This window comes from Lissotriton vulgaris, chromosome 3_2 (genome assembly GCF_964263255.1).
Source record: "Lissotriton vulgaris chromosome 3_2, aLisVul1.2, whole genome shotgun sequence".
NCBI lineage: Eukaryota > Metazoa > Chordata > Amphibia > Caudata > Salamandridae > Lissotriton > Lissotriton vulgaris.
In genome coordinates this window covers 35,126,562-35,151,178 of record NC_141690.1, presented here as the reverse complement: position 1 = coordinate 35,151,178, position 24,617 = coordinate 35,126,562, and the positions used below count along the sequence as shown (strand labels likewise).

Here is a 24,617-nt window from a genome sequence, read left to right as displayed (position 1 = left end):
AAAGCTCCTTAAAACGTTTCTCTTTCCTCAGGATGTGTAAGACCTAGGCCCTTTCTCAGTTGTCCTCTATTCTATAGCGCTGAGACACTCATGGGCAGCCATGCGCTTTATAAATTAAATTTCATTTCATTTCAGTGCTTTTCCCTGCAGTTCCCTCCATCCCCAGAATAACTAAACATTAACACCTTCGCTGCCAGGACTTTACCACGCCCTATGCTAATCCCTTTCTTGGCTATTTGTGGTAGTTCGTGTTTAGGGACACATACCTTTTTTTCCACATATGGAATCCATACCAAATTTGCGCCATTTATTGTCCAACTTCCAAGGGAGTCCTAAAGCTACCCAGGGTTTGTAGATTCCCCAGGAGGGGACAGAGACATTTGTGAAAATACAGCAAATTTTGTTTTTTGGGGGGGAATCGAGTGCTGCAGAAGATAGTGTTTGTTTTAAACCCCTGCAAATGGTATCAACAAGGGGTTTGTGGAGTTAAAATCACCATCCTCACAGATTTCTCTGAAAAGTAGAGAAAATTCTAAATTCAGCAATGAGTCATATGTGTAGATCCTTCAAGGTTTTCCCTGGTGCTTGAACACATGACGGGCAGCAGGACGGGGGCTCCCACCCCAAGACCCGCCAGAGCCCTGGCCAATACCGTGCTTCTAAACCCAGCCAAGCAGGGGAAGCTGCCCCTGTCCTGTGAGTATCACTGTCATTTGTCCTTTGTGACATTGCAGGCTAGAGGACAGCGCCCTGAACCAGGGTGCCCACCCCTTGGCCCAGCAGGCCTGCTTCCCTGACCCATCTGCTTTGTGGCGTAGAAGGCCTGACCAGGGCCATGGTCAAGTGTTTCTAACAATGTAGCCCAGAGTCTCCAAATAGGCTCAACTATGCACAGTTGACCAGAGTCCGGTCTAGACCTTACCCAGACAGGCCCCCTGTCTGTGACCGCAGAGCCCATTTCGCCCGCCATGCACTTTGTGGCACAGCGCAAGGAGTCTGGGCCCCCGCAAAAGCACTGTTCACTGCCTCCCTTCCATCCTACCAGATAAGGGGGAAGAGTGCTTCTTGGGCCTGTCACTTCCCCTTTACCAGGTCCTGTTTTATTGTATGAGATTGCTAAACCATGTGCTGGGTCGACAGTACCTCCTGGGTGGCACATAACATCAACAGTTGCTGCCAATCGAGACCGGGTCCAGGCATCTGCTAAGGGCTCCTCTAAGCTCTCGCAGGCTTGTTTTCCATCTCGGCATGCTGGGTGGCTGGGCCTTCATGCAGGGCTGGTCTCTGTTCTTTACTCTAAACCCAATATGGGAGCAAGAGCATACTCCCTTGAAATGCAGCCTCCCTGTCTGGGTTCTGACTGTCAGTGGCGTACAGTGAGCTCAGGGTGCTGACTTGGTTGGGTGACTTCCACCCTTTTGGAGCCTGGGGAGCCAAGGAGGGTTAAGCCCTGACCACATCCTCTCCCTGTAGGCCTGCCTGGGAAGCCCATTTTTTTCAACTATTAACCCCTCTCGTAGTGGGGTCTTAGAGAATCCAGAGAGGGACAGAGGTTGGAATTAGCCTGGCTAACTGGCCATCTGGTCACCCAGCCCACCAGACCATCTGGTCACACAGCCTGGTGACCAGATGGCCCAGGATGGCTGAGCAACAAGATGGTCCGAGACGACAAGACCCAGGACCCAGTCACAAGAGTGACCACCCACTCTGAGGCCTGCATTTGGGAGGCCTCGGAGTTAGCTGCCCCAGTCCCTCAGGCATTTTACAGTCGGGACCTCCCTGGAGGAGGAGCCCACCCAGTGCCCGGTCATCACTAAGCATGGGCGGAAAATCCGTTCCGCTCGCGGATTTTGCGGATTTTCGGTAAATTTGCGATCCACGAACGCTCGCGAATTTACCGAAAATCCGCACGCAGCGGATTTTTTTTTCTTGGTGATACAATTTTGCGGCGTGCGGCGTAAGTTCGCAATTGCGAACATGTAGGTGCGGCGGGCAGCAACTATCTCGCACTCGCAAAATTACAAAATTTGCAATTCTGCACAAGAAATCCACTAGCAAGCAGCATATACCTTCTGAAAATGATGATTTTTATCAGAATAACTCCTCAGGTTGACATTTACCTGCCCTTTTTTGGATTTGAGGCCTTTTGACTTTCTTTGGATCACTTTTGGATTAGAAATCAACTTTCAAAAGTAAGTTTGTTTGGGGCATTACATTTGCTGTTCTGCAGAAAAACGAGTTTTGCTAAACTGAAAGCACTCAGCAGGTGCAAAAGTTCAAATTCATCATAAGTAACTATTCCCTGTAGTGCTTCCTGACTTGGGCCCCTCCAGAGTTCAGTTGCTAGTTGCAACAATTGTATGACCCTGCTCTGACCCTCACAGCTGGATCATAGAATAGCTACAAGTAGGCCACAAAAGTCCTGGAAAAAAAAATTGCACTGCAACAGAAAGCAAATTACAGATAAGGAAGCAGGTGCCAGACTGGAATTTTAAAACAGTGACACAATAATAAATCAACCCCAAATTAATTCATGTCAGTTGAAGCAGGGCAGGTGTGCTTGCTTTTTCCCCCCATAATCTACAGTGATGATGATGAACCAGAGGGTGGCATTGATGTACCAGAGGGTGGCATGGGTGAAACAGAGGGTGGCAGTGTTGAAACAGAGAGTGCTGTGAACCTGTGATGATGAACCTTACGTAGAAACAACATAGTCGCGACCGTTGCGTGCCGACAAGTAAGAGAATTCGCGCATTTTGCGGATTGCGAGTTCGCAAATACGCAAATTCACGAATGCCAGATTCGCAAAATTCGCCCATGCTTAGTCATCACCCATATGCCCCAGCGGCTGTGGACTGCTCCAACAGCCAGGGTGCGTGAGGACAAGGCCAGACCCTGTGCATACCGTGTGCATGTTCTGTATGGGAGGCAGCCTAAGGTTTCTGGCTGGCGCCATCCATCTCTCTGGGTGCTCCGCCGTTTATGATCCTTCTGCAGGTTAATCTACGGAAACATTCTTAAAAAGTTTACTTCCCCAGATAGTCAAGTTTGATCGTCTTCTGGGTGCGCTGCCAGGGTCATTACCTATACCAGCTGGGCTCACCTCACTAAACCATCCAATCTGTAGCAGCGACGGACAGTATGTACAAATGGCAGGGATTTAATCAATGCAAGCTTACGACCCGCACTTACTGGGAATTCCTTGTTTATGGGAAATAATTGAAATCCCCAATCCCTATTATGAATGGGGTTCAGCGGGTGACCCACACCTGTCAGCAAAGGGTAAACACACACTCATCTGTTCAGTGTAGCGCATGTGCAGGCCCTGACATTTAAGTGCATCGCAGACCTTGCTCGATCTCATGTTGCTGAACGCAACTTGTTCCTCTAAGAACCTTTGGTCGTGTAACTATTTAGCATGAAGGAGTCTTGTTCAATATCGGAATGAACCAGACAAATCATTTCATCAACTAAGAACGGCCATACACCAACACCCACAGAATTGAGAAAGAACTATCAAAATGTCAATCCTTTCTGTGTTCAGGCACTGTAAGGTTTTTTGTATAGAGTCAAATTCCACTCCTGTTGGTGCCCTTCTGCCAATTCCTTTAAGTTTCAGATTTGCAACCATTCTACCCCTGGAACTCAAAGACTGTGGCTTCCCAGAAGTTGCTTGGCGAGGTAATAATGCTGCCAGATCCGTACTGAAATCACAAAGGTATCTGATCATCTTCAAACTTACGAGTTTTGTTCTTAATTATTGAAAACATTATTGGCAAATTATGTTGATTTGGTTCGTCATGCGCCGGTCCAAAGATTTCACCTCTAGCTGCACAATACAAATGCCCTCATCCATCCCTCTTAATCATGCCCCCAGTTCCAAAAACCAACAAAATAGAACCGGAGTCCTATTTCATCATTCTTCACTGAAGTATTCAGGTGACAGGCCCGCTTTGAACACTCCAATTTTTTCAAAGTAAACAGTTTGGATCCCCAGGACACTCAGTCAGAGCATTAAGGGGCCACAAAGAGGCAGGGGCAGAGTTAGGCGGTAGCTCACCTTGCGGCAGACAGCCAGCTTGATATCATGTTCCAACTACAAACTCTTTAATTGCAGTAACTTTAATATATGCTATTGGAGCTGCAATTACCATGGCTGCTGGCACTAGACTTGCCATCCAATAGAGCCTTGTTAAACAATTTATAGTGTACTCATTTCAATTACAGGGCCTTGAAAGAGTCCTGCACCCACGGGTCTGCCGGGACCCAATCGGAGCTTCTGAACCAGGCCAATCAAGGGAAGCTCCCCTGCCTAATGGACACGCTTCCTGGGCAGGTTCTAAGGAAACAAAAATGGTAAAGCAAGTGTTTTTATCAATCGGGCCCAGAAAAATTATAAAAACCTTTTTTTTTTACAATTTAGGTTCTCTTAGATTTTGGACCCAAGCTCAACCAGCACCCAGGGAAATCTAGCCAACCTAGGGCTATCAGGGTGGGCTGACTTGCGTGGTTCTCACCACCTTTTATTACCCAGAACCCCTTGCAAACCTCAAACGTTTACTATAAAAAAGCACGTTTTCCGCCGCTTTCTGTGATGAAAAGTTCTGGAATCTGCTTTGAGCCACAAACTTACTTCCACCCGGTATGCCCCCAGGTCTGCTGATACAAATAGCTGGGGAAGCTATTCCCCTGCACCTGAGGCTGACAAATAAACAAAAAAATAAAACCCACAGACAGCAGTGGGATTTCCTGAACTTGTGCAGAAGACTTAACAGTTACATAAGCATGGCGCTCGCTTTATAAAGGCATGTTGTATTGGCTTAACCAATCTTTATTTAAATTGTCTTGCTCCTACCATATAGCAACATCAGAAAAATGACACAGAGCTTTGGGTAAGCTACATGTACTGTATAGGTAGTGATGGCTCCTCTGCAATGGCGGAGTAGTGTTGCCCCACAGCCTGGCTCAGAGCCAGCAGGTGAAAAATAAATCGATGTTCTATCATAGTTTTATTTTTCATTTGCTAGCTCTGAGCCAACACGTGCAGGGAGGGGCAGGGCCGTGGCATTGGTGGGGGGAGAAGGAGGTATGTGTGCACTTCTAAGTGCTCATGTGTGTTTGGCCGTCCGTCTAAACTTTCTCCAACCCGGCTTCATCAAACAGATGGACTGGAGTAACCCCACAGACTCCCTGTCCTGAGCAGAGCACCTTTTCAGCCCACTCAGGCCAATCCCCAGCTTCTCTCATAGCATGAGAACACCACAGGGATTTTACAGGGAGTCTGTCTTATGGGCCGCTAGGACAAGTAAACGGCAGCTTAAGGTAAGTTCTTTAAAAAAATATTAACATCCCCTATGCTCTCCCCCTACCCCTCTCCTTCCACTTGCCCACCACCCTTTGTTTGTGGCAGGCGCCACTATGCAGAAGTGCACAAGTGTCCATATACATTGATAAAAGTAAAAACATTTATATTATTGTGCATGTTTCTTGCTATTGTGTGCAGTAAAATATCGACTAGCAGCCACAATTTGTGTGGTGATTAGTCGCGTAAACATAATTAATTCGCAACTCATGCCAGCTTCAAATACACTTGCAACGTATTTCGAGTCATAAAGAAGAGTTAATAACATCAAATCCCAGCAGAACAGGTAAACAAAATTTGTTTCCTCACAATTTGTGACAAGCTCCCCCAATAAACATTATTTCATTTTAAAATGAAGATCAAATCGATCAATAGCAAAATATATCAAACCTGACACCTCCTCTTATTCTTCCCCTTTGCCTATCTCACTTCTCCATACAAAAATCCAGATAATTGTAAACAGATGGGCTAAGCTAAATGTAGAAAAGACGTGAATGAAAAGCACAAGCCCAAATGCACATTTGAAAGTCAAATCATTTCTCGCAGGAATAAGCTCCAATGGTTTGGCCTCATATGAGAGCCTGTGATGCTCTGTAGGCTAGTTCAGGATCTTTGTCTTTTCTAATTAATCAAAACTTTTATGTGTTGAAAAGGTTATACCAGCCATAATGTTGGCTGCAGAGTAATTTATGGGAATGGGCACATCTGCTTTGCAGAAAATAATATGTCGTGCCATGAAGCATAATCCTGCGTAATTCCAAATGACTGATGCAGGTTTTAGGAACATTAGAATGAAATTATACATCTGCACACTGTTTTTTCCCTAAAGCACTTGACTATGCTAGTTTAAACTGACTAGGTGCATGCTTTATTTGCTTTACGTAACTTAAAAACTTAAAAGCATGATTAACTTAAAGTAGTATTATTAAATATTGGATATATATATATATAAACCGATAAATATAACAGAACCACATTTGAAATGCATTTTGTATAATAATAAATTACATTCACAATGACATTACACAATAAAATAATGAATGTTTTGTAAATGAAAGCACTTCATCTTAACTCCAATCAAACAAAATATTATCGCTCTTCAATACTATGTCGGCTATCCAATTATTCTAATTAAATGCACCACTGAATATCCTAGCTGCTTATACATATACCATTATATTGATAATTATACCGAGAACTGACTTACATTTTTGTCCATTTATTGTAAAGGTTTGATTAATGATTTGCTTAAGCATTTGTCAGACTGCCAGGCACTTTTAAGGACTTGCTTCTGGATCTCGACCCCAAAACATGTATGGGTCTTTATAAAGATGTTGTTTCAGATCCTGAGAGAATGGACGGACTGCTTTCTCATTTATCAATTTGTTTTCATTTATTTTGCACATTTTCAGGTTTGATAGCTAATTAATATGAATCTAATTCTACTTTAAGCTAATATTTCGAGTTATACTGCATTTAATCACACTAACGTCTTTACTGTTAGCTGTTTTAAGGATATTTAACAATACGTCAATTTTTGTGTGTGTGTGTATATATATATTTTTTGTATATATACATATATATGTATATATATATATAAATATTCCAGGGATAATCCAGTACGGCGCAGAGTTCAGAAAGGCTGCAAATACGGACTCGAACCCAAATATCAGTGCAAAGTGGTGGTTTATTAGCAAAAGGTTTTCCCAGTCATCACGACGCGTTTCGCGCTACACAGAGCGCTTGTTCACATGACACAGTGGATCACCATTCACATATAAATATATAACTATAATATGTGTGTGTATATTATATATATATATATATATATATATATATATATATATATTCACTGAAAAAACCATAGGTTATAGACCATATATAGTTAGGGATTAGCATTTACAAAACCTTATTTTACTCACACAAAACCATTGAAATTCGCATATATAGTTAGGTGCACTAACTATATATAGCGCACCCGCAATCCACTGCTGATGATGTCACATATTACATCATTCATGACATGGTCAGTGACATCACTGATGACATCACTGATGACATCTCAAATGACATCACTGATGACATCACTGATGACAACACCCAGTGACTGTATGTTTCTGTAAAGTTAAAATATGTCTTACATATTAAAGAATGAGTGGATGTATAAGTGTCTGGATGAAGGATTTAGTAGGTGCAAGACTGACTGTATGAGTGAGTGATTAAATGTGTCTCACTGAGTGCATGGGTTAGTGACTAAACTGTCTTAATTTGTGCATCATTGTGTCTGTTGTTCTGTAAACTGCTGCTTGTGTTGATCAGTAGCTATATGAGTAACTATATGGGTTATTGATTGGTTGCCCAAGTATTTGTATGGGAGACTGAGTGTGTGTGTGCGTGGCTGGGAGGTGTATGACTCTGTGCATAGATGTGTGAGCAGTTGATTCACTAGATGTATGGGTTCAAAAGTGCATGTGGAAACAGCTGTATGGGCGGTTGACTGTGTGCATGAGTGTATTGGTGAGTGAATGGATATCTCAGTGCTACATGTCAAAGTAAGTACATATGTAAAACACAGTACATGTGAGAGTTGACATATATAAATAACTGTGCATAAGAGCCAGTGAATGTGTGAGTGGCTGTATGGATCATTGTGAACTTGTATCAGGGATTGTATAAGAGAGTATGTGTTAGTATATGTTTGAATAAGTAAGGTGTGTAGAGTTGAGGAAATGGAGGTGTGATTGATTCTTTGCATGACTGACTAGGTGTGTGAGTAACTCCATGGATGAGGGACAGTCTGTGAGTGTCTGTTTACACTGATTGTATCTAAGGTTATATTAGAGTGTGAAGAGGTTCATTGTATTATCACATAAATGATATCATCAGTGATGTGATCAGTAATGTCAAATGAGATGTCATCAGTGATGTCATCAGTGATGTCATTTGAGATGACATCAGTGATGTCATCAGTGATTTCATTTGAGATGTCATCAGTGATGTCATCAGTGATGTCACTGACCATGTCATGAATGATGTAACATGTGACATCATCAGCAGTGGATTGCGGGTGCGCAATATATAGTTAGTGCAACTAACTATATATGCAAATTTCGATGGTTTTGTGTGAGTAAAATAAGGTTTTGTAAATGCTAATCCCTAACTATATATGGTCTATAATCTATGGGTTTTTCAGTGAATTTTCAAGGTTTTGTAAATACTAATTCCTAACTATATATGGTCTATAACATATGGTTTTTTTCAGTGAATTTCAATGTTTTTTTTATAGCAAATATCAAAAGCTGTAAAATGTATTATTCTTTTAAATGAAAAATATATTTTATATGTTTTTAAAATAATTTTTTTATGCATCTGCCAAACCCTGACCTCTTAATAGTGCACTGTGGTGGAAATGATTTTGGGACTATGACTGGGGTTGGTCTGGAAATGCTTTTAAAGGACACTTTTCATCAATTGATGACACTTTTTCCCCAAACTGCCTTGGTATATTCCAATATATGCCAAAGACAGAAATGGAAGTGGTCCAACCAATTTTTTCCACAATTTGAGAAAGCACGGAAACATGTGAATAAATCTGTTTCTGCTTACATGAGAGACTTTAGAATGGGTTTAATATACAACAATAACTTGCGTTACAACATGCAAGACATCTACAGAGGAGATGGTGTGCACTTCTCCGATGAGGGGAATAGAATATTCCTCCTGAATTTAAAACTGTGCATTGGAACCTACTTGTAGGTACCTAAATTAGCCACAGAACCCAATAGCTCTTTTCAGAGCCACCCTACCTCTGATCATTCAAACGTTTATCTTTTTCTAACTTTTTTCACAATTTTTCACCAAAGTACGCTCCCCGGTTCGCTTACCAGTGCGCGTACCGGGCGCTCCCCACGCAATTTAAAAAAATGTTTTTTTTGCCTATATGAGCGTCCTAAGCCCCCCTCAGAAAACCTAGAGGGTCAAAAAGTGTCTACCGTGCCCCCTTCTACCCATTTCGAACATTGTTTCCCCTCCATCTTGTGTCTCAATTCTACCGATACACAAAATGGAGTACTCCCGTAACACTGCCGGTACGCGTACCGGGGCGCGCACCGGTGAGCGCTCGCTAAAAAAAGGTGGGAAAGTAATTTACAGAAAAACCACTGGAGACACTTTCATCAAATATAGAAGAGGCCCTACTACATAGCAGTCCCTAACATTTACCCAAATTTGATGGAATTCCATTGAGAAAATTGTGCTGTAGGCCTGACTAAATATCCTGAGGTAAATTACATGACAAAAACACATATGAAGTGTTAGAATTGACAACCAATTAAAATGTTACTTTCATTTTCTACTAATATTTCAAGACATTTGATTGGTTATGTACCTGAATATATATAAAAAAGAGAGAGAAACACAGCCATTTTGACTACTACTTCCTGAAGTACATTTCAAGAGCATTTTCACTGTCAACTTTAACTTCTTTTTCAAAGGTAAGATATAATTTAAAAAAATTGAAAGGAGAACTATGTTATGCACTTTAAATTAATTCAGGAAAACATTTTCAGATAGTTACATACTGTCCCTCTATAAGAGTTAGTCATTGAGAAAGACTTAATTATTTAAATTATTGATTGAGTTAGGCTTCTGTGGTATAATTATGAATTTACTTAGGCTTCATCACAGGCACTTTTTAATAGTTCTACTTCCTGCCTGAAACCATGCACTGCCCAAAGATTACTTCACTGTTAAAAACTCACAAATACCTGTCTGAACTTAAACCCAACAGTGCCCAATCTCCACTGATATATTTATTTTTTATGCAATTTACAGCAAGAAAATGGAAGCACAGCAAAAAGAAAATACAATTTCATATGAAATTAAGATTGAAAACAATCCAAACCAAGAAAAAGAAGAACTAGACTTCATGGATGAAACAGTAGACCAAGAATTATTAAAATGTGCTGAAGAATGTGATTCTTGGAATGAAAAGGAGGACATACCTGATGATTTAATGTTACAAATTCTCTTAGATTTTGAAAAATCAGAACAATAAATTTAAATTTTAAAAGTTAAAATTGTTTGAGACATTATTCTTTTTAATATGAAAATTATGAAATAGTACCCAAAAAGATCAAATATAAACTGAGACTTAAAATATACTGTGCAGCTTTTTTGTGTTACATAGTAAGTTTGCTCATAGTTACTTCCTTTCTCCCACTATATTATCTCCAATGTGTATTTAACATCTCTTTATCATCTCCTGCCTCCATGTTCTTTCTGCTTTCCTCACAGACTATGCTATGAATTCCATATACCACAATAACTTCTGAAACAACATGCAAGATATCTACAAAGGAAATGGTGTATATTTATTTTTAGACTCTGCATTGGTACCTAAATGTTGGTACTTAAATAAAAAAAATAAAAAAAAATACAACAAAAAGAACAATCAATAAACATACAGTATTTGAACATTCTTTCATTTTTTTCCCTATATTACGCTCCCCGGACTGCTTCCCGGTGCGCGTACCGGGCGCTCCCCCCGCAAAAAAAACGAAACAAAAAATTATTTTTTTTTGCCCCGCGGGGCCCTTTGAAAGCCCCCTCATCAAACCTAGGGGGTCAGGGAGGATGTACTCTGCCCCCTTATGCTCATTTCCCCCTTTGTTTTTACCACCTCTTGTGTCTCGATCCTACCGAGACACAAGATGGCGGCCGCTCCGGACTGTTTAGAATGTTCACAGTCACCGGGGAGCCAATCCGCTTCTCCTCGCGAAGTTCCGTTACGCGTCAGGTACGCGAACCGGGGCGCTAACCGGGACGCTCTAACAGATATATATATTTTTTTGAACGTTAATTTCTCAAAATCCACTGGAGCACATATCTTGAGACCTAGCAAAGGCACATCGGGCTACCAGTCCCTACAATTTTGCCAAGTTTTGTGTAAATCCATTCAGCCGTTCGAGCTAAAAGTGAGTCCAACCGCCCTTTGGAAAAATGAATGGGAAAAACGTGTTTTGGGACCCCCCTTTTTTCTCGGCCCCCCATGACGAAACCCCCCCAAATTTTAATGGGCTGGTCAGAAACAAAATGTGCCATTTTCCCGAAAATTTCAGCCAATTCCGTCCACAAACACCAAAGTTATTCGACATAGAATTTTCAGAAATCCCATAGGAAAATAATCCTAACTATATATACCTACTGGCGACCGCCAGTAGGTAATATATATATATATATTCTTTACCACACCAAACTTAGAATGAAAGACGGTGCTGACTCCGTGAATCTGAATCCAAACAATTTATTTAAATGATCAGTTGCTGCTTAGACGCGTTTCGGTGGCTTGCTCCCGCCTTGTTCACTACTATATATATATATATATATATATATTCACTTAAAAAACCATAGGTTTGACACCAGTTATAGTTAGCTGGAAATTTTACTGACATAAAACCTTTGAAATTCCCACGTTATAGTTAGTTGGACTCACTATAACGTGCGCGCCTGCAATGCACTGCTGATGACGTCACATATTACATCACTCATGACATGGTCAGTGACATCACTCATGACATCACTGATGACACCATCCAGTGAATGTGTGTCTTTCAGTAAAATAAATATGTTTTACAAATGTATTTGTAAAGGTCGATGGAAGAATACATATTTAAATAAGTGTCTAAATGGATGTTGTTTTAAAAAAATATTGATTGGTTAACTGGCTTATTAAGTATATCTTAGTGAATACATATATTAGCGAGTAATTTTTAAATATTTAAATATAAGTATCAGTGTTTCACTTTGTGTATAAGTGGCTGCATGGGTTGGTGAGTAGCTACATGTGTGTGTGTATGGGTTATTAGATTTTTTTTTAGTATCAGTATGAGTGTCTGAATGGTTTGGTGGGGGTATTACTTAGCACATAGATGCATTAATGACTGACTCACTGTTTGGATGTGTTTTGAAGACAGCATATGTGTTGGATTGTAAGGGTGGATGAGTGTGTATATGTGCGTGTTAGTGAGTGACTTTATCAGTAACTAAATATGTTTTATTCTAGTATATGTGAGTATTGATGTATATAAGTGAGTATATGTGAGAGTGAGAGATTGTAAGAGTTCCTGTTTAAATAAGTATGTGTTTCTATAAGTGATTGTTTAAGAGAGTAAGTATGTGTAAGTGATCACTTTTCTGGAGTAGCGGCACAGTGACTTGTGCTGCCACCCAACGACACCGACCTTGAATGCGGTCTGCGAACCCGGACAACACCGCAAACATTTTTGACCTGACTCAGGCTTTACTTACAAATCAGTGAATTAATGCCCCTGACGAAGGGCATAATGCCCGAAATGCATTGGGCCAATTATAATTTGGATATTTGAACAAAAATTAAATTTTGAGGACGTCATTCCCGACTGGAATTACGCTATCACATGTCCTAACCCTGCCCCAGCTGCCGCTGCTGTAGAAGTTGAGGCCCTTCTCCACCCACAAGCTACCAACTGCGCCTCATCCCCTGGTGGTCAGTGGTAGGCCTTAGGTTTGTTTCACTGTCGCTGTCTGTCTGTCTTCCCTGTACTGCCCATACTGCTTTGTGGTGTCTGTGACTGCTGTTGCCTGTCTTCCCCCTGTACCTGCATTCTTATCTGTGCCCGTTCTCTTGCCTTCTGTTCCCTGATTGTGCTCATTCTCTTGCCTTCTGCTCCCCTGATTGTGATCGTTCTCTTGCCTTCTGCTTCGCTGATTGTACTCATTTTTCGTGCCTGCTCCTCCCCTGATTGCACTCGTTTTTCTTGCCTTCTGCTCCCCTGATTTCACTCGCTTTCTTTCCTTCTGCTCCCCTGATTGTGCCCATTCTCTTACCTTCTGCTCCCCTGATTGCACTCGTTTTCTTGCCTTCTGCTCCCCTGATTGTGCCCATTCTCTTACCTTCTGCTCCCCTGATTATGATCGTTCTCTTGCCTTCTGCTTCGCTGATTGTACTCATTTTTCGTGCCTGCTGCTCCACTAATTGCACTAGTTTTTCTTCCCTTCTGCTCCCCTGATTGCACTCATTTTTCTTGCCTTCTGCTCTCCTGATTGCACTCGTTTTTATTGCCTTCTGCTCCCCTAATTGCCCTCTTTTGTCGTGCCTTCTGCTCCCCTGATTGCACTTGTTTTTCGGGCCTTCTGCTCCCGTGATTGCACTCGTTTTTCTTGCCTTCTGCTTCCCTGATTGTGCTTGTTTTCTTGCCTTCTGCTCCCCTGATTGCACTTGTTTTCTTGCCTCTACTCCCCTGATTGTACTCGTTTTTAGTGCCTTCTGCTCCCCTGATTGCACTAATTTTCCTTGCCTTCTGCTCCCCTGATTACACTCATTTTTCTTGCCTTCTGCTCCCCTGATTTTACTCACTTCATTGCCTTCTGCTCCCCTGATTGCACTCGTTTTTCTTGCCTCTGCTCCCCTGATTGTACCCATTTTTCGTGCCTTCTGCTCCCCTGATTACACTTGTTTTTCTTGCCTTCTGCTCCCCTGATTGCACCTGTTTTTCTTGCCTTCTGCTTCCCTGATTGCACTCATTTTTCTTGCCTCTGCTCCCCTGATTGTACCCGTTTTTCATCCCTTCTGCTCCGCTGATTGCACTCGTTTTTCTTGCGCTCTGCTCCCCTGATTGTACCCGTTTTCTTGCCTCTACTCCCCTGATTGTACTCGTTTTTAGTGCCTTCTGCTCCCCTGATTGCACTAATTTTTCTTGCCTTCTGCTCCCCTAATTACACTCATTTTTCTTGCCTTCTGCTCCCCTGATTTTACTCATTTTATTGCCTTCTGCTCCCCTGATTGCACTCGTTTTCTTGCCTCTACTCCCCTGATTGTACTCGTTTTTAGTGCCTTCTGCTCCCATGATTGCACTAATTTTTCTTGCCTTCTGCTCCCCTGATTACACTAATTTTTCTTGCCTTCTGCCCCCCTGATTTTACTCATTTTATTGCCTTCTGCTCACCTGATTGCACTCGTTTTTCTTGCCTCTGCTCCCCTGATTGTACCCATTTTTCGTGCCTTCTGCTCCCCTGATTACACTTGTTTTTCTTGCCTTCTGCTCCCCTGATTGCACCTGTTTTTCTTGCCTTCTGCCCCCCTGATTGCACTCATTTTTCTTGCCTCTGCTCCCCTGATTGTACACGTTTTTTCGTCCCTTCTGCTCCCCTGATTGCACTCGTTTTTCTTGCGCTCTGCTCCCCTGATTGTACCTGTTTTCTTGCCTCTACTCCCCTGATTGTACTCGTTTTTAGTGCCTTCTGCTCCCCTGATTGCACTAATTTTTCTTGCCTTCTGCTCCCCTGATTACACTCATTTTTCTTGCCTTCTGCTCCCCTGATTTTACTCATTTTATTGTCTTCAGTTCCCCTGATTGCACTCGTTTTTCTTGCCTCTGCTCCCCTGATTGTACCCATTTTTCGTGCCTTCTGCTCCCCTGATTACACTTGTTTTTCTTGCCTTCTGTTCCCCTGATTGCACCTGTTTTTCTTGCCTTCTGCTCCTCTGATTGCACTCATTTTTATTGCCTCTGCTCCCCTGATTGTACCCGTTTCTTTTCCCTTCTGCTCCCCTGATTGCACTCGTTTTTCTTGTGCTCTGCTCCCCTGATTGTACTCGTTTTTCTTGCCTCTACTTCCCTTTGTGCCTTTATGCCACTCATTTCCCCCCGTTTTTTGTGCCCTTTCTGCCCGTTCTTGGGACCTTTGTGCCTCTGTGCCACTCGTTTCCCCCCGTTTTTTGTGACCTTTTCTGCCCCTTCTTGTGACCTTTCTACCTCTGTGCCACTCGTTTCCCCCCAATATTTGTACCTTTTTACCTTTTCTTGTGACCTTCCTGCCTCTGTGCCACTTGTATCCCCCCATTTTTTGTGACCCTTTCTACCCTTTCTTGTGACCTTTGTGCCTGTGTGCCGCTTGTTTCCTCCCATTTTTGTGACCTTTCTGCGCTTTTTTGCGACCTTTGACCCTGCTTGCAGGCAGGTCACCCCCACGCCGCTGCTCGTCACATGACTGCCTTGTTCCTGCCTCCTTGCTGCCTCCTTGTTTCCTGGGATTTTCCCTCCCTTCTGCCCTGTGCACCAGTTCCCCCCACCGCTCCAGATCCGACCCTTTCCCGCCGCTGCATCCCTGCGGCCCGCCCCCCTGCACACCCATTCGCCTCCCTGTTCCCGACTACCAGCTGCTTCTCCCTCCCAAGCCACCTCATATGCAGGCTGAGAAGCAGCCGCACAGCGGACATGCAGAGCGGGCACGCCGCCAGTGCGCCGCGCCCATCCACGCCTGGACCACGCCCAGCGTCAGGACCCCTGGACCCCGCAAACGCCATGACACCAGAATCCACTATGGCGCCAGCACCCTCCACGCAATCAACGCCGGCCGAAAACACACCTGCTTCCAGGCCACCCCAAAACGGACCCACAGACTCTTCTCCTGCCACACCTGCAGCTTCACCTGTGACAGAACCATCAAACCTCCAAGGACTGGACCCAACCACCTCCACTGCATACTCCTCAACACCCGCTCCGCACGCAAACACGCCGTCGAGCTCTGGGATCTGCTCGACACCTCCACCCAAGATGTGGCCTTCCAGACCGAGACCTGGTGGAACGACATCGCCATAGCCATCCTGGACGTCTACAAGATCACCCACAGGGATCGCGCTAACGGAATTGGGGAGGAATAGCCATCCTCCACAAGGTCGCCACCCACGCAGATGACACCCTCAACACCGCCGAACTCCTGCAATTCCGGATCCACACCAACCCCAACACCACCCTCAGAGGAACACTCATCTACAGACCCCCCGGACCCCAGGCTCATTTCACCGACTCCATCGCCGACCTCACCAGCACCCACGCACTTGCCTCCACGGACTACATCCTCCTCGGGGACCTGAACTTCCACCTCGAGAACAACAACGACACCAAGTCCGCCACCCTGATCGACAACCTCCCCAACCCGAGCCTCAGACAACTTGTCACCGCACCCACCCACGCCGCCGGCCACACGCTGGATCTCGTCTTCTCCTCAGGCACCCACGTCGCCTTTGACCAAACCACCGAACTCCACTGGACCGACCACTGCTGCATCCATTTCACCTTCAAGAAACCAACCACGCACCACCACACCCAACAGCTGGAGCTGATCACCTCCCTTGCCAAGAACCCAACCACCGACCCCACCAACCCAGACGCCGCAGCCCGAAACCTCAGAGAGTGGATCGACGACTGCGCCAATACCCTCGCCCCACTCAAGAAACCCTCCAACAGCCACGGCAACAAGAGAGCCACCTGGTTCACCGACGAGCTCCAGACCTCTAAACGCGCATGCCGGAAACTGGAGAAGACATGGCTCCACGAACGCACACCGGACAACCACGCAGCCCACAAAGACCCCACCCGCAGATACCACCACCTCATCAGATTAGCCAAAAGATCCTCCTTCAAAGACTGCTTGGATAACAACGCACACAACAGCACAGACCTCTTCAGAATCATAAAGGAACTCTCCAACCACAGCACCAATGCCAACGACATCCCGCCCTCACAAGAACTGTGCGACTCACTAGCCATCTTCTTCCACCGCAAGATCGCTGACATCCAAGACAGCTTCAACACCATGACTGCCCCGATTACGCCAGACTCCACCTCCCATTACAGGCAAGGTCCTGAACTCCATTCATTCAGGATCTCCGTCTTACCCGTGCCCACACCACATATTCAACAAAGCAGATGCAGCCATCACACCCTAACTACAGAAGGTCATCAACATCTCCTTCGAAACAGCGACATGCCCAGAAAGCTGGAAGCACACCAAAATCAACGCCCTCCTCAAGAAGCCCAAAGCGGAGCCCAAAGACCTCAAGAACTTCCAGCCCATCTCCCTGCTCCAGTTCCCGGCAAAGGTCATCGAGAAAATCATCAACATGCAACTGGCATGCCACCTCGAAGACAACAACATCTTGGACCCGTCCCAGTCCGGATTCAGATGAAACCACAGCACCGAGACAGTCCTCATCGCCGTTACAGACGACATCAGGTACCAACTAGACAACGGCGAAACATCAGCCCTCATCCTCCTGGACCTGTCAGCCGCCTTCGACATGGTCTGCCATCGCACTCTAAAGACACGCCTCCTAGAAGCTCCAGTCCAAGAGAAGGCTCTTGACTGGACCACGTCCTTCCTCTCAGGCAGAACCCAGAGCGTCCGCCTCCCACCCTTCCGATCCGAAGACACCGACATCATCTGCGGCCTCCGTGAGGGCTCATCCCTCAGCCCAACGCTATTCGATGTCTACTTTGCCCTCCTCGCACAAGTGGCCTGTCATCACAATCTCAAAATCATCTCCTACGCTGACGAAACCCAGCTCATCCTCTCCCCCACCAAGGACCCACACACCGCCAAAACCAACCTCTACAAGGGAATAAAGGCCGTCGCCGATTGGATGAGGAGCAGCTGCCTGAAGCTGAACTCGGACAAGACGGAGGTCCTCATCCTCGGACCCACCCTCTCAGCCTGGGATGACTCCAGGTTGCCGACCACACTAGGAACAGCACCAACACCCACCGACCATGCACGCAATCTAGGATTCATTCTCGACTCCTCCCTCTCCATGTCTAAGCAGGTCAACGCCGTCTCCTCCTCCTGCTACAACACCCTCCGCATGCTCCACAGGATCTACAAGTGGATCCCGACCGAAACAAGAAGAACGGTGACACAGGCCCTCGTCCGTGGGATAAAAGAATAAACATCCTTATTATCAACATATAATAAGTCCTGGGATTAATCTATTTTCTGCCCGATCCTAAAATAATGATGGATACTAAGAAAACGACCACACTGGTGTTGAATGAATCTAACTTATAAACACAGAGAGATTGTGCTCAATAAAGTTATGTTTACTTCGTAAATCTCTACATTCAGTGTCGTGCTCACGCGAGAATATATCTCGCCGCGGTATTCTCCAGCACCTTCAATGGATATTAACCCATTCCAAGATGGCGTTGTTGATGTCGCGAGATCACGCTAGAGCATTAACATTTATTTCGGAACTGGTTTGCAGGCTAAACATGGGCTGAGTTAATGCCAGAGGTTTTCCACCTACACGGTAAGAGACAGGGGCTCCGGTTTGTGCAGCGTGACTGCCGAGTAAAGAGTCGGATAATCCCTTAACCATAGCGGGAGTCAAACACTCTTAGTGATAGCGGTTGAACTATAGCGGGAGCAGAGATGGCTAGCTACTCGCATTGCATGCCCGCTTTTTTAACAAACAGCACGTTATATATAACAATAGCGTATGATGGTTTTAAACTTGAAATTATGCGCAGGTTTTCCTTGGGCAATTTGTTGTCTTGTTGTTTTCAAATGCCTAGATAAGGATAACATTTGTAGGTTAAAATAACCACAAGCCGATGTTATATAAGCAAATAATATCGATAGGAATGGTCGTTTTCCGCGTTTTGCTTGAGTGTGGACATTGAATTGTTGTCTGTTCATCCTGCAGTAAATCGATGGGGAAGGCCTTTTCTGAGTGACATAATCACAGCCTCATGAGAAATTGATCCTCCGGCTGGTTCAAGTAGAAACGGCCGTGAGAGGGTAACTATGTGAAAGGTGTATGCTTTTGGGTGTAAGTGGCTTGAGCCCCACACACAGGTTGTTTTTATAACAGTGCATATATGTATATTTTTTCATTTCAGTTGTGCAGACTAAATTGTCCATATGCAGTGGCTCGAAAGTATATGATGCCCTGAAGAATTTGCCAAAATCTTTATATGGCAATGAAACATGTCGGCAAGTATAGTAGTGGTGGATGGATAGGCAGTGACCCCACTTACTATTTTTAGATCCCCACACCCAACACAAGAGAGTAAATAAAGTTATTTATTTGTGTTGATGTGTGATGTGTTTTTACATGTTGTAAATCACAGTTTGAGTTTTTTCCTTTCTCTTCACTGCATATTTCTTGACACATTTTCTTTATGTGTTCTGGACACTTCACTTTATTTTTTCCGAGCTTGAAAGCACCAATGATGACAACAGGGCAATCCTGGTGAGTACCTGCCAGGTTCCCGTTGGTGGTGCGCCCGTGAGGTGTTTTCTCGCTCTCACCCACTTTTTTTGTCATTTATGTAGTATTGGTTGACACTAAAGTGTGTAAGTGTATGTCGTCTCACAACTGCATTGTTTTTCTTGGCACGGGCGATTGTTAAATAAGGCACCATCCAGAGCTATACCCACTATCCCAACGAATTATTGACAGGGGAGGGTTTCTTGCAACATTAGTGCAAAAATTTGGTATGCTCACAACAGAAGGATATGTCCAGAAGTGCCCAAAAAGTCTAGGTCTTGTATTTGTTTGTTGCCTCGTCCGCAGCAGACTGGACTACAGCAACGCACTCTACGCAGGAATCCCAGCCAAACACCTACGACAACTACAACGCATCCAAAACGCCTCCTCCCGACTGATCATCAACGTCACTCCGCTGCAGCCACATCACCCTCCACCTAAGAGACCTACACTGGCTCCCCACCCATGCACACAAAGCACTCCACAACGCCGGACCAGCCTACCTGAACAGCAGACTCAGCTTCCACACCCACACCCGCCCTCGCAGCTGTCCCCTGCATCCAACAAACGACTTCCTGTGGCAGATCCGTCTCCTACCTCGCCGCTAAGACCTGGAACACCCTCCCTACCCACATACAGCAGACCCAAGACTTACTCGCCTTCAGAAGACTCCTCAAGACCTGGCTCTTCGAGCAGTAGCAGCACCCCCCCTCCCCTTAGCACCTTGGGACCTTCACAGGTAAGTAGCACGCTTTACAAGTACTCTGATGGATTTATTGATTGATTGATTGTTGCAACAAGCAGTGACCACTGTGTTGACTTAGACAGGCACCTTCAGCTAGTTGACGATGATGGGTCCTACATTTATTGCTTGCTAGCAGAGAGTGAGGTTAGGTACAAGGTCTGAGGGATACGCAAGGCCACTTCCAAATGACTACCACCGTAGTCTTGCCTGAGTTCAATTTAACGGGCTGGGTATATACAAACATCTGGAAGAGGAACCTTCCAACTAAACGATCCACATGTCGGCAGTCCCATTGCGAAGAAACACCAACTCTCACCACCATCAGGAAAGAAATTAGAAATGCTCATGGCCCAGACAGATAGGATAGCTACAGACATGCGAGACACTATTAGGAACATGAAGAATACTCAACTGCTCTCAAAACGTTATCTCTCCAAAAGAATCCAACAATCTGCACACAGTCTCCACAATAAGTTCAACACAACCCCACTGCCTCTTTCCAATAGGATTTACCATCCACGTGTCTTCCTTAGATATCTGTTGGACATTAAACCCAAAACCTACTACTTTCTTACCATATGACTAAGATTCAAGTTGTCCCAATTAATGTCAACAGAATAACACATACAAATCACAGAAAACCAAACTCTAATAACATGAAAGAAATAAACCTAAGCCCAGAGAGGCCCGATTTCAACTCTGACCTAGAAAACCCTACAAAAACGATATCATGCCTACTTATCAACTGCCGCTCAGCAATGAAACATGCCAATGACGTTTCCGACCTAATCATGAATCAAGATACTGACATGGCTATCCTATCTGAATCATCTTCTCCATGGCTAGACCTGCTGGTGCCTCCTAACTATAACATTGTAGGGTCAAGATAGGCTAAACAAAATGGGAGGAGGAGTGGCCTGTATCCACAGATTAAATATCACCATCTCTAAAATTCTTTCAGACACTATAGACTTATGTGAATACCTGAGGCTCACAGCACGATTCACTGACAACCAAGTGTGCAAACTACACGCATTCTATCACCCCACAGGCAAAAACCTAACTTTCATAGACCATCTAATAGAAAATATTACAACTAACTCAGAACCTCACTCCAATTATAATTTCCTAGGACACTTCAATGTAATGATATCCAAGATAATCAGGTCAACATTCTTAAAGAATTCCCAGCTGACCACTCACTATTACAAGCATGTGCCCTACCAACCCACTTCAAAGGAGCTTCATTAGAATGGATCATCTCCAAAAATATACAATCCAAGCAATCTAAATCGTTCCTTGTGACTGGACTGATCACCACTACATCACCTTCCAAATACCAGCCAAAAAAAAGAAAAAAATCTCACAACCTATTAAACCCAAACATTGGACTTATAATGGGAACAAAAAAATACGACCACATCACTCCTCATCTGAAAGCGCTCACTGGCTACCATACGAGGCAAAAATGAGCTAAAAATTGCATGTATCACACATAAGGCAATATACCACAAAACTCCACACTACCTAGTCAATAGAGCCGCAAGGGGATCAAAGGATTTTCTACTGAAACCAGCATTCTTGTGTAAGAAAAAAAGTTAAGATAGTGCGTTCACAGGAGCAGCACCAATTATTTGGAATTTGCTCCCACCGCATATCAGAAGAATCACCTATGCTCCACGATAAAAAAAAAAAGACTAAGTCGAGGAAAAACATGGCGGCCGCCGCTTGAGCTGCTACTGCGCTCTGTTTGTGTACTCATGTTTAGAGCGAACATACCGCAACTAGGCCGGTTTGCAATGCGGTTTTCTGCTAAATCTACTAGTTAATCGGAAATTCTGGGCCCTGATGCTCGACGATCAAAATATTAACATGTAAAATCAGCACTTATTTTTACCTGCTTCCCTCGTTGCTGCTCGATGGGGTTGGAGAGGGCGTATTTACCCATGAGCACCGCTGTGGTGGAGAGGGCTCTTGCGGCTAAGCTCGACTATGGGAAAGAGGTGGACATCATGCGCCGAGGGTGTACCCTGGTGTTGGCTAGCGGTTTGGTGTGGAGCCTGGCCGCCCTGGAGCTCCGACGAGGGCGCCGCATCCGTAGCTTACTTCTTGGACGCCGAGGGATTGTTGCCGTTTCGGAGGTGGAGACGACTGTGTTTTCTGATGAGAGGACGTCGAAGGTAGGAGAGTCGACATTGGTTCGCGAACAAAGAGAAGGTGGAGGCGGCGATAACAGCGGTAACAACGGTAATGGGCCATAGGTAGCTTACAACCTGAGAGGTAGCAAATACAAGGTTAGTAAGGGGGAGCCGAGCAAGGACAAGAACAATAAAACTTTGCCCCGAGATATTAGGTCACCCCTGGTTGTCGATTCAAGTTTACCCACGGCAGACCGTGTAAGTAAGGTTGTAAGTAAGGTTGAACCTGTAACAAAAACAGTGGTGCCTGAGGGAAGTGATATTCATACCTCAGATCGCCTCTGTAGTAGCAAAAAGAGGCCCTCCTCTTATCTGACTGGGCAGGTCAAAGCAAAGCGTGCTTACACTTGTAAATCAGCCAAAGGGTCCAAAGGGTCTAAAAATCAAAACGCTGCCTCAGTATCAAAAATAACCCCATCACTGAGGTCCTATTTTAAGGTGGTCCCACAAGTAGTATTATCATCAGACAGGCCCGAAAAGATACCAGTAGAGGATATTGGATTTGAGGGAGTGATGAGCTCCGAGGATTTGCTCGATAAAGCTGACACCCTGCTAGAGATGGCGACCGGGGGTACAGAAAGTTCCACGAACCTGGGAGCAGGAGTGGAAGAAGGCAACAATCAATTTGCCAACATAGAGAGGGGGATGAGCGATCCAATTGCTGGTGCATCAAGACACCTCTCACCTCTGGCTTTGGTTTTAGCACCCCCATTGGCTCCACCTCTCACGCTGGCCTCATTAGCTGGCTTAGGTTTACAGGGATCTACGCAAGGGGCTACAGACACTACATCAGACAGTTTAGCTAAGCATGGGCAGAAAATCCATTACGCTCGCGGATTTTGCGGATTTTCGGTAAATTCGCAATCCGCGAACGCTCGCGAATTTACCGAAAATCCGCAAAATCGCACGCAGCGGATTTTTTTTTCTTGGTGATACAATTTTGCGGCGCGCGGAGTTTACTTACCGTCATTCAGCATTTGCCGAGTTGTTTTTCTCGATATTTTGTGAGTGCTGCGCCATTTTGGATCTTGCTGCGGGATCCCGCGGGAATTTGGCGAGCGCGATTACGTCATCGCGGCTTACCAACTTGCACAGCGAGAGTTTGTCAACGCGAGTACGCCGTGATCACATATCGCGGGACTTCGCAATTGCGACCTTGTAGATGCGGCGAGCAGCAACAATCTTGCACTCGCGAAAATACAAAATTTGCAATCCCGCACAAGAAATCCACCAGCAAGGGGATGTATGACGTTACTCCGCATACCGTTACAACTACCTACCATTACAACGCGACCATTACAACGCATACCATTACAACGCATAGCGCTTTGGGGTGCTGGATAGTGGTAAGTATAATTTACTATTCTAACTCCAGTCCCCGTGGACCCTAGGGAAGGTGTTGGATAGTAAATTATACTTATTCCCTATCCTAGAGCGCCCCCCAGCGCAATGCGTTGTAATGGTATGCGTTGTAAAAGTCGCGTTGTAATGGTAGTGCGGAGTAAAAAATGCGTTGTAACAGGTGCATACCCCAGCAAGCAGCATAAACCTTCTGGAAATGATGATTTTTATCTGAATAACTCCTCAGGTTGAGATTTGCCTGCACTTTTTTTGCAAGGAGTCATTTTGGGGAGTGGGGGAGTGGGAGGAAGGAAGTGCCCTACAGTCTTCAACTTCCTGTTCCCGTCCAGCAGGCTCCTCCCAGTGCTTTGTCCATCTCCTGGTCACTTTTCATTTGGAGATGGAGCTGGAAGGATTACTTTTTGTGGATGCTGCTGGATATTTGGATTTGAGGCCTTTTTGACTTTCTTTGGATCACTTTTGGATTAGAAATTTCACAAGTAAGTTTGTTTGGGGCATTACAGTTGCTGCAACTACAATTTTGGAATTTTCGATTTTTGGGCTGTTTTGGGGCCTTTTGCCCAGGGGTACTCAGTGGTGGGTGGACTGAGTCTTTCTGTGGGGTGTTTTGAATTTAAACATCATGGAGGGGCTGGATGGCTTGGGATTGTGCTGATTTTTCTGTGATTTTCGTTTTCTTGGCCTGTTGTTGTGGCCTTTTCACCAGGGGTAGTGAGTGTTGCATGGGCCTAGTCTTTCTGTGGGGTGTCTTGAATTTAAACATCATGGAGGGCCTGGATGGTTTGGGATTGTGCTGATTTTTCTGTGTTTTTCGATTTTTTGGGGTGTTCATGGGGACAGGCCATGTGGGTGGGGCCATTT

The 24,617-nt window shown here is 44.7% G+C and overlaps 1 pseudogene; it reads right to left on the bottom strand.

Moving 5' to 3' along the window:
- Window positions 1-2,980: 2,980 nt before the first annotated feature.
- On the bottom strand, window positions 2,981-4,301 carry LOC147725316 (18S ribosomal RNA; annotated as a pseudogene).
- Between the last annotated feature and the right edge of the window lie 20,316 nt (window positions 4,302-24,617).